The following is an 11044-nucleotide window of genomic DNA, read 5'->3' on the forward strand; positions in this document are numbered from 1 at the left end:
TATATATATATATATATATAAATATAAGAGAAAAGAAGGGTTACGTATTAGGATAGCAGAAAGCAAATACGGGAAAAGACCTTAGGAGATTTAATGTGGAAGCTTTGTCCAGTCCCTTTGAAAATGCAAGGAAAAGAAAAACGTAGTCTGTGCCTCTCATTGGAGCACACAGAGAAAAATGATAGAATGGGTAGAGGAAGAGAAAAAAAGAGGAAGTCAAGGTAATCTTCTTACTTAATTATACGTCCAATTTTGCGAGTTATGGACACAGTGAATCTGAATTAACTTAATTAATTGGGATTAATGGTACTCTGTTGAAACACAAAGCAACACCTAAGAAACTACTTACAAACAACACGAGTATTCTGGATGGATAATTTGTATTGTTAAGTGTTAAACTTTTTCAGATCTTCATTTATGATATTAGAATTTCAGTTGAGCATCCAATTAGAGAGGATAAGTAAATATGAAAATATTTGGATGAAGTTAATTAGTAGTCAAGCAACTCGTGAATTAGGAATTGTTAAGACTGTGGGTAATCTGCAAGATGGTATTTTAACCAAAGCTAAAATGTGGGTAACCAAAATAAAGACTTGTTTACTAGATTGGAGAATTTCGAAAGTTGATGGGTGCATACAACCTCTTAATGTAGAGTAAAGCATGAACCTTGAAGGTTCGATGTCTTTTTAGTTTTGAATTAGCCTAACAAAAGGTTTTGACCTTGAATTTATATGATGTGATTATAGATTGATCGAGGGATCGAGGGAAGGTTGTATTTATTACCCACGTGACTAATTTGGTATTTCGATATGAGTACTGTGATTAGTAATCTTACCACGATTTGATATTTTATAATTTGCATGATTTTCACATGGTTTATAAAGTAAATGTGTTACTGAATTTTTTGACCTTGCATGTGGGAAAAGTCTTATACTGGATATGATACTGAAAATATTATTTGAGATGATCTCATTTTTTTCAAGATATGATTATTGTTATTGAAAACGTTTTACACTTATCTGAGAAATAGTATTTTGGTAGGTGATTGTTAAACATTGAAATGATATGATAAGATTTAAATGCTCTATTTGATTTGGAAATGCTTCTAATGATTATAAGAAAAATATAAATAGGAGTAGACCTTGATGTATCCCATAGCTAACGACGGGATCGCTAGACCTATTGCACCTAGTAATTACTTATTTCTGATAAAGCCCTTTCTAGTGGGATGTGAAACTAGTATACCATTACCAATATCCCTCAAATAGGGATCTACCAATATGAATATTTAACTCTTTTACGAGGAGTTCACTATTACTGGTTACTTCTGTAAGAGAAGGCCACTCTGATTGCATGATTCATCCTTGAAAACCTCCCAGATATAAGATTTGATATGAAAGTGTTTTTCTGAGTTTACAACTATAAGATTTGATATGGAAAGATTTCTCTGAGTTTTTATTAAGTATTTATATTGGTTTTGCTTATATAAGGCACAAAAGATTGAATATTGTTATTATTTATGAAAGAACATTATTTCACCATTATGATTATTGTACTAGCATGTTTCTGACTTGTCCCTCGTTAAAATGGTTGTGGTTAAGTATTATTACTCAATGAGCTAGCGTCTCACTCCTCGCTACATTTTTTTATAGAGAATACAAGTGACTTTGGTAAGGTCAAGATTTTTCGAGTTGATAATTTCTTGTGACCCCCCTCTTGTTCGCATCGATAACAAGCTTATTAGTTGTTATAGTCATTTGTTTTGGAATTCATAGTCACTCCATAGTCATTTCTTTTATTAAAAGTTATGAGGTATTATTTCATATTGCAAAGTGGTGTCTAGTATGAGACTTATTTATTGGAGTTGGAATTAGTACGTTTACTCTTTCCATAGTTTATTGACGAGATTGGTTGGCTGCATTATTGATTTCTGTTACAGGTAATTTCAAGATAAGCCCAAAAAAAGAGGAAACTCTGTCAAATTTTCTATAGATTTTTTTCTTAAGGCTTGCTTTGGAACTCTTCTCCTTAGCGCCGGTCACTATTCTAAATTGGGCCGTGACAATGACATTATAATATTTTCAAGGAATGAGGAATAACATGCTAGTCATCTTAGAATAGTTCTCAAAACTCTAATGGATTAAGAGTTGTATTCTAAGTACTCTAAATGTGAGTTTTGTCTTGAGTCTATGACACTCTTAGGCCACATTGTTTCTGGTGATGGTATAAGAGTTGATACCCAAAAAATAGAGGCAATGTAGAATTGACCTAGACCCACATCTCCAATTGATATTAGGAGTTTCATGGGATTGGGTAGATATTATAGAAGGTTCATAAAGGGTGCCTCATCTATTTAATCCCCTTAAACTAAGTTAGCTCAAAAAACAAAGAAGTTTGACTGGTCCGGATCTTGTGACAAAACTTTCGTAAATTGAAAAGAGGTTGACTACTGCCCCAGTATTGACCTTACCAGAAGGTACGTAAGGCTTTGTTGTATATTTTGATGCGTCTAGAGTTAATTTGGGTTGTGTATTAATATATAATTGCAAAGTCATAGCTTATGCCTGATACGTCCAAACTTACACTTCAAATAAAAAGTGTAAACGATCGCTGTCAATTTATAGAACTCAACTGGAGTTAAGGTCGATCCCACATAGAATTTCTTTACAAATAATGTTTTACTGACGCCTTTATCTGATTGTCGTTAGTATCTCCTAACGATTATAGACAGAAAGTAAAGATTGGTTGTGAATGTCAAGTAACAATTACTAAAACTTAATATCCAAGTTAACAGTTCTGATGCATAAACTTACAAAAATGTATGAGTTGTTCAGTTACTTAAGAGAGACTAGGTTAGTGTTCACTATGAGGACGTTTATGAAACTCTTCTGCAATTTGAGTGTTCCATAAAGTATATGTTAACAAAACTCAGCGAGTAGGCTTTATCTAACACTTCTTAGCCTTGTTAGGAAATGATCATTTGTATTCTCTCAAACTCCATGTGATTCTTGCATTAAAACCTCGCTTATATTGACATGAAGTTCAAGTTGTCTTTTCTCGAACTCCAGCTTTAACCTCGACTCATAAGTAGATTTTAGCTTTTTCCTAACAAGTGTTTTTGTTTCTAACAAAGACTTGATAAAGTATCATCTAAAGCATGCACTTGTTAGACCAGATTATGATTAAAAGCTTTAATCTACAACACGTAAATTTGTTTGGAAAAAAAAACAAAAAGAATCAGATGTGAAAGAATTTTTTGAATTGTATATTCAATGATGTACTAATACTAATAAAGTAATTTGATCTAATGAATTTAATTAATAGATTCAAATATTTAGAATAAATAGATAGAGAGCAAAGATTGCTCAACAGTTGTTTTACAGAATCAAATTTATAGTATAATCAGAGATTCTTTCACGCCTAGTCAAAATATTTAGTGCCTCATAATTTCACGCATATAGCAATTAACAGCCAATAAGAACATAGTTCTAAATACTCGAGTCACCTTACAACTCAAAAATCATGTTGATAATCAAAGAACCAAACTTCCTTCGTTACAAAGTAATTTAAAACCCAAAAACTCAAAAACTATCGATTTCCCCATTCTTGTCCTTCGTAAAATTTCAATAATGAAATAATAATACCCTAAAAACGACCTAAATATATTCAAATAAAACGTTTAAAAGGAAACCTAATTAAACTAGGACTGATTGTCGACCTCTTTCACGACCATCATCACGGCCCATGTAAGGCTTCACAGCTCGTGAAGCCCTCTGTGGTATTTCCTTGGAGCGTCCTAGGTCTCAATCTCTTCACTAGTTACTGGATTCGGAATGACGGACTAGCTCACGGACCGTAAAAGAGACTACGGTCAATGAAGTGGTGCGTGGTCTTGCCTTCAACTTTCCCAGAACATGAGATTTTAACCCACACTCTGGAATCTTGTTCACAAGCTGGACCACGGACCGACAAAGTGATTAAGATATGCGAAGTTTCCTGTGGTCTTCACTTCAACTATATCAAAATTTTGAATTTTATCCTACTCTGGAATCTTTTTCACGATCTAGACCACGAACGGTCAAAGGGATCACGATTTTTGAAGATGTCTGTGGTTTTCACTTCAACTTTCTCAAATATGGGTCTTCATAGTCCAGCCACTGAAATCTCATTTCACAATCAACCTCATGGTCCGTTAAAGTGGACCACGGACTATCAAAATAGCCATGATTTTTACTTTTTTTCTTCTTTTCTCAATATATGCCCGACTCTTCCTGCATAGCCAACAAACACATCAAATCCTACAAAATACTCTCGATTATAGAATTAGTTCCTTCTTTCTAAGAATTAAATGTACCAGGATATCATGGTACATCATTGCCTCCAAACAACTTAAGGTATCAAAGTAGGTTGTGTGAACCAAGGATGGATAAACTTCAAGTGAGCATCATAGAGGAAGCTCATAGCTCCATATATTCTATCTATCCTGGTTCCACAAAGACGTATTGTGTTTTAAGGAAGGTTATTGGTGGATTTGTACGAAGAAGGGAACCACAGAGTTTGATTCTAAGTGTCCGAATTTCACACAAGTTAAAGTAGAGCATTTAAGCCCCGATTGTGTGGCTCAGAATATAGATTTTCCAGAATGGAAGCGAGATATGATCAATATGAATTTCATCACATGTTTACCAAGGTCTCGTAGGCAGCATGACTACATTTGGGTGATTGTATCTCAAATGACTAAATCAACCCACTTTTTACCGGTAATGACTATCCATCAGCACTAGATAATGACAAGTTATATATTCAGGATATAGTTATACTCCGCACTAGATAATGACAAGTTATATATTCAAGATATAGTTAGACTTCATGGAGCCCTGGTTTTGAATATATTAGATAGAGTTGCACAAGTTATTGCACAATTGTGGAGATCTTTTGAGAAAGGCTTGGGTTTAAAGGTGAACTTAAGTATTGCTTTTCATCTTCGGACAAATGGTCAAGCAGAGCGCGCTAACCAGACGTCAAAAGATATGTTGAGTGCCTGTGTGATTGATTTCAATTATGATTGGGATGATTGCGTACCTCTCGTTGAGTTTGCTTATAACAACAATTATCACTCCATCATTCATATTGTTCATTATGAATCTCTTCATAGGAGAACATGCAGATCTCCTATTGGATGGTTCTGATTGGTGAAGTTCAGTTGATAGGACAAGACTTAGTTCATCAAGCTATGGAGAAAGTAAAATTTATTCAAGAAAGATAAAAAAACAGAATAGAGTCGTTAAAAAACCTACACTAATGTTAGGAGAAGAGGTCTAGAGTTTGAGTTAGATGATTGAGTTTACTTGAAAGTTTCACCCATTACGGGTGTTATGATATTTGGAAAGAATGGGAAACTTAGTACACAATATAATGTTCCTTACCAAATATCCAAGAGGATTGACAATGTAGCTTAGTTAGAGCTACTAGAAGAGTTAGCAGCGGTCTATATTGTATTTCATATTTCCATGTTGAAGAAGTGCATGGGTGATCCTTCACTTATCATACCTACTAATGATATTGTTATCAATGATAGATTATCTTATGAGGAGATTCCTATCAAGATTCTAGATTGCCAAGTTCGCAAGTTGAGAACAAAAAAGGTAGCATCAGTCAAAGTTCTATGGAGAAATAAGTTTGTTGAGGAAGCCACTTGGGAAGCTGAGGAGGTTATGAAGAAGAAGTATCCACATCTTTTAATCTGGAAATGTTCCATATTAAGGTACTAATCTTTTTCGTGGCTTTTATTTTAAGATTGGCATGTTGTATTTGCATATTGCTTGTTGTGTGTTTGAGTTGGATTTTAGATGTCCAACCCTTAGTATTATTAGAGTGATCTCATTCGAGGACGCATGGTCACAAGGGGGAGACATTGGAACACCTCACAAAGTGAAAGAGCTAGAATTAGAAAGAGCATTTTTGGAAAGAGTGAAAAATCCTGAAATTTATTTAAGTTATGTTAAGTTTGAATTTTAGGTCAACTTCAAATGATCATAAATTCTAGCTTAGGATGAGTTAGTTGTGCAACAAGATACCATAGGAAATATCTTTGGATTATCTTTCTAATTCCACCGAATTTGCTCAATTTCGAGATCGTATAAGGAACATATGCCCATTGGAAGTAGGCCCGTCTAGATAAGGAATGTCAAAACTAGATTTTAAGGGTATTTTGGTTGGTCTTTTCCGTAGCCACTTGATTTATTTCCTTTTTAGTGAATTAATTTGGGTAAAAAACTGAATTGGTTCTATTTTCACAATTGAAAATTTACGCTAGGGCTTTAGAGAGAAGAACACAAGAGAGAAGAGAAGAGGAAAATCAAGATTTCATCATCTTCGCAAGGAATTGATTGTGGATTCTGTCAAGGATTTGATCCTACAAGGTATGTGACACTTTCATAATGTTGGGTTCGTTCACACAAGTGCCAAACATGTTTATTTCACCGTGAATTCGGCCTAAAAAGATACGAAATTTGAATGTTCTTGATGGGTGTCCTAGAATTACTTTTGTTCTTGAATTTAGGTTGAGATTAAGGAGTCCTTAAGGATTTAATGTCAACTATTAGAGTTACTTTGAGTTAGATTCTTGTGTATATGTTTTGAGTTCATGAATCTAAAGCGATTTTAAAAAAAGAATCGAATTTAGGCAAATTGGAGTTAGAATTCGAAGAAGAAAAAAATCAGGGGAATCAGGAAGCCCAGTCCGCTTCGCGAAACTGCCCCTCCATTTAACAGAAACTTCTCCGCGTCATGAAACGGTCTTAGACCGTTCTGCCTCAAAAATTTAGTTCACGACCAAATAATAAAATGCAGCTCTTCATCGCGGATCTACTTATCACAAATAACAATCCTTGAATTCATCTATTCATATGCAAGGAAAGTTAAGAGCCAAGTTTAGGTAGTTCTAGGGTCATTTAAGAAAGTATTTCACCAATTCTTTAAACTAATTTTAAGACTTGAGTTTTGAGTTAAGTAAGAGTAACAAATCAAGTTTTTTCTTCAGAAAAGAGTATATGGGAACTAAGTATTTTCAAAGAGTAAATGGTTTTACATTTAAACAAGAGAGGAAACACTAATTTTCAAGAGAGCGTGTGAGTTACCTTTTTGGTTATTATCTCAAACTACAGAAAGATATTTTGTTTTTAAACATATGAACTGAGTATTATGGGAGTAGTATTGAGAACCGATGTGGGGACGAAATAACTCAATGTATCCATAAACCATGTAGCCAATGTGGATAGAAAGGGTCATACTTTTTAGATGATTCATTAATGTTTTGTAGCATATACTAGTGGATCCACTTATTTGAGGGGTTCCATATCCGGGCAAGTTATAGGAAAGTTCTTGCAGCGTGGGTGAAACATTATATCATAACATTTGCTCATAGTGATGGTTGTCGGTTATACAAACTCCTACAAAATTATATTACTTTATTATGTATAAAGTGAGTTGTTATGGTATATCATTAATACATTGAGTTTCTACCTAGTGTTCAAATGCTTTATAAAAACTGCATCTTTATTGTTGTTTATTTATGCATTAAGTTAAATATCCATGAGTTGAGTAAAGTTGAGGTATGTGTTTCTTTAAGAACTCGGTTCAACCTTATGTCATATTTATTTTTCCTCTTGCATGCTCGTACATTCAAATTATTGATGTCTTTTGACCTACATCATCTTATCAAGCAGATATAGGTAATTAGGATCAACATCCAACTCATCATTGATCTAGTCGAGCATTTAGAGTCAGTTGATGAGTCTGCTTGCTTTCTGAAGGATCCCTTTGGTTATGTTTTGTTTACTTATTCATTTCAGTTGTTAGGATGATTGGGGGTCTTGTCCCGATATCCCTCTTAATTATAGACGCTTCATAGACGGATAGTTACAGCTCTTTAGTTTTTACACTTCAACTGTTTTGTTATAAGATTATAGTTGTCACTATGGCTAGCTGAATGTTTATATCTAAAACATTATAAGTTATTTTGAGACGGTTGAGTTAAGTGCATTTGAATTCTTTTATTAATACATAAAGTCTTCCGCTGAGTAATAAGTGAGGTTAAGGGCTCGCTTGGGGACAATAATGGTTCTCAAGTGGCAGTCCGGCCTAGGGTGTAGGCTCGGGGCGTGACACCTTAAACTATTTTGAATTTATTATTTTTGATATATTGAGTTAAAGCATACATTTGAATTCATCTTATGTTGAGTAAGTCTTCTGCTGAGAGTTGAGTAAGGCCAAAGGTTTGCTTAAGATCAACAATGGTTATCAAGTGTCGGCCATGCCTAGGATGTAGGCTCGGGGCGTGACACTGTGTACCCGGCCCACCCCTATTACATATGTCACTGTGTGCTGTTGATGGAGAAGAAATTTGAATTTTGTATTTGTTGATGCTGTTAGGAATTGCGACTTACTGATTAACATTAAGAAGAAACATGTAAGTGCAATTTATGGGTATTTAATTTGATTTTCTATTTCTTTTCCTTTTTGAGTGTAATATCTGGATTCATTATGTATCATCATTAATGTATCTAAATGGTGAGTTATGTATCAGGAAAGTGTAGAAATTAAGGGATTATTATAATTTGAAAATGAGTAGAGATAAGATGTAATTTGCTCTTTACACTATGAGATTTATGTAAGTTACGCATTGAAATTATCTTTAACCCAACACATAAAATTTTGGGCCGGTTGAGCGGGTTACCTATAATTGGACTCATTTTTAACACCCCTTTATATAACGATTGTTGTTGAATAATGTCAATCAATCTTGACATTATTTATTGGGTTGGGTTGCGCACACCTACTACAAAGTACATTTATTATTTAGTATGAAACAAAATTCATTTCGTTTGTCTTAATTTATGTAATATAGTTTGATTTTCTTGAAAAATAAGAAAGAAAGAAAATTTTTCAAAATTTGTGATTTAAAATAAATAAAAATACTTGTGTGGCTATAAATCATTTCATAAGAGTAAAATTTACAGTTTAAAAAGAAATTTTAACCAATATAGAAATGTGTCAATTTACGAATTTACAAGACACAATGTAGACTGGTTTATGACTAGTAAAATGGATTCGTAAAAAATTAGTCTGCAAATCAGCATTATGAAGTTGTTGAAATCTTAACAATCTAGATCTGTACAGTGTTAAAAATATTTTACTGTATACTTCTAGGAATAGAAGCATAGAACTTACATGTAAAATCACATTATTTCAAGAATACATCATATTTTCAAAAAATATAACTTAACCATTCAAAAAATGGAAGGAGCTAATGTCAAATATATAACAACTTTGACAAACAATCATGAAAGCTACTAACTTCTTTAAAACAATTTAAGCATCAGAGACGGTAAAGTATCATCATTAATCACACAAAAATATATAAAGAAATGCAACAAGACACAGGTTTAAAATAAAATTTCCTAGATCCAATAAATTTTCAAGGAAGCTAAACTTTCCACAAACTTCTAGTCCCACGGAATTCTTCTGTGAACAAGATGGATAAATCTGTAGCAGGCGAAATTTGATTCCAGGTAAATTCATTTACTTCTTTTTTCCTCACATCATATTCTAGAAAACCACCATATGTTTTCCTCCTCAAGATATTTTCATTTTCTTTCAAGAAAATGATATCATCTAGATAGAAATTGTGAACCCCAAGGCCAATCAATGAGCCTAATGTAGGAATCTTCATGACACTTTTCCACGTCCACCATTCCCCATCTTTCTCTCGCAAACAAACCAAGAAATCCATCTCAACAAATCCAGAAAGATAGAGACGATTAGAAAAATTTGACATCTTCATTTGACTTCTGCAATATTGGGATGGGACGGGTGTTATAACAAATTTCTCTTCAACCACGATCAAAGAAATAATGAAAAACTCATAAACGTCACTACCACCATTTCATTCGTGTGATCTAGCTGCCATCATGTTAACCGTACCATCGAATGAAACTGCATTTTGGTCCAACAAGCGATAGCCAGCCGGAATAGTGTCAATCATTTTCCAAGACTGATTCTTCACAGAATAAATTCCTACAATATGACAACTATCCTTTGCATTAAATACAAATGTAGGGATTATCTTATAATCATCACTAATAGAATCATATGCAAAACCATAAAGCGTTGATTCATAACGTGTCACACGTATCAAAGGATTAAGCTTATTGACAATTTTATATTTTTGAATTGATGGATTCCATATAACATTTTGAAGCTATACAAAATACATAAAAAACCGTTACAAGAACTCATCAATAGATATGAAACATCTTGGGACATATGAAAGTTTGGTGGTTAGAGAGGAACAACTTGAGAATTCATGCTCATTGATGATGCATTTATTGAACTGATGTTGAAATCTAACATGTTCTCATCCAAACTAGGAGATGGAATTATTTTCGATGAAATTAAGAGTATTTTTTGATTATCAGCATTGGAGGACGATTCTTCCATTTGCATCTTGATGAAACTGGGGTCATTGATGATTGAACACCATGATTTATGCACAGTCTTCAAATGTAAAAGAGATTTAACTGGGAGTTTTGAGAGGATGCAAGAAATCTCATCATATCCCAAGTTTGTTGTTTCTAAAGTTAGGATTCATTGGACTTGTGCTTACTTCAGGTTTTAGGTTTTCTTCTTACATGTACTTATATACAGTATCATATGTAGGAAAAACAATTATGATAAAATAAGTAATCTCAAAAAGATATGTTAAATATTGTCAAAATTATTAGTTGTCCAACGTTCCAATATGTTACCATTTTCTCCAACGTTCCAATATGTTACCGTTGCCTTTAACGTTCCAATATATTACCGTTGCCTCCAACGTTCAAATATGATGTCGTTGTCTCCAACGTTTAGATAGTATGTCGTTGCCTCCAACTTTCAAATATGAAGTCGTTGCCTCTAACGTTCCGATTCTTCTTTAATTGGATATTATTGTCTTGATGAATTTTATCCTTTGGAAATTTTAATTTTCTTTTCCATTAGAATA

The 11044-nt window shown here is 33.5% G+C and overlaps 1 long non-coding RNA gene across 1 annotated transcript; it reads right to left on the reverse strand.

Annotated features, from left to right (window-relative positions):
* Nucleotides 1-9175: 9175 nt before the first annotated feature.
* LOC107005822 lies at nt 9176-10766 on the reverse strand. The gene is made up of 2 exons (XR_001454946.2): nt 9943-10766; nt 9176-9851 (listed from the first exon to the last, which is right to left on the reverse strand). It is a non-coding gene; the product is annotated as an uncharacterized LOC107005822 (long non-coding RNA).
* Nucleotides 10767-11044: the final 278 nt, after the last annotated feature.

Source organism: Solanum pennellii, chromosome 12, assembly GCF_001406875.1.
Source record: "Solanum pennellii chromosome 12, SPENNV200".
Taxonomy (NCBI): Eukaryota; Viridiplantae; Streptophyta; class Magnoliopsida; order Solanales; family Solanaceae; genus Solanum; species Solanum pennellii.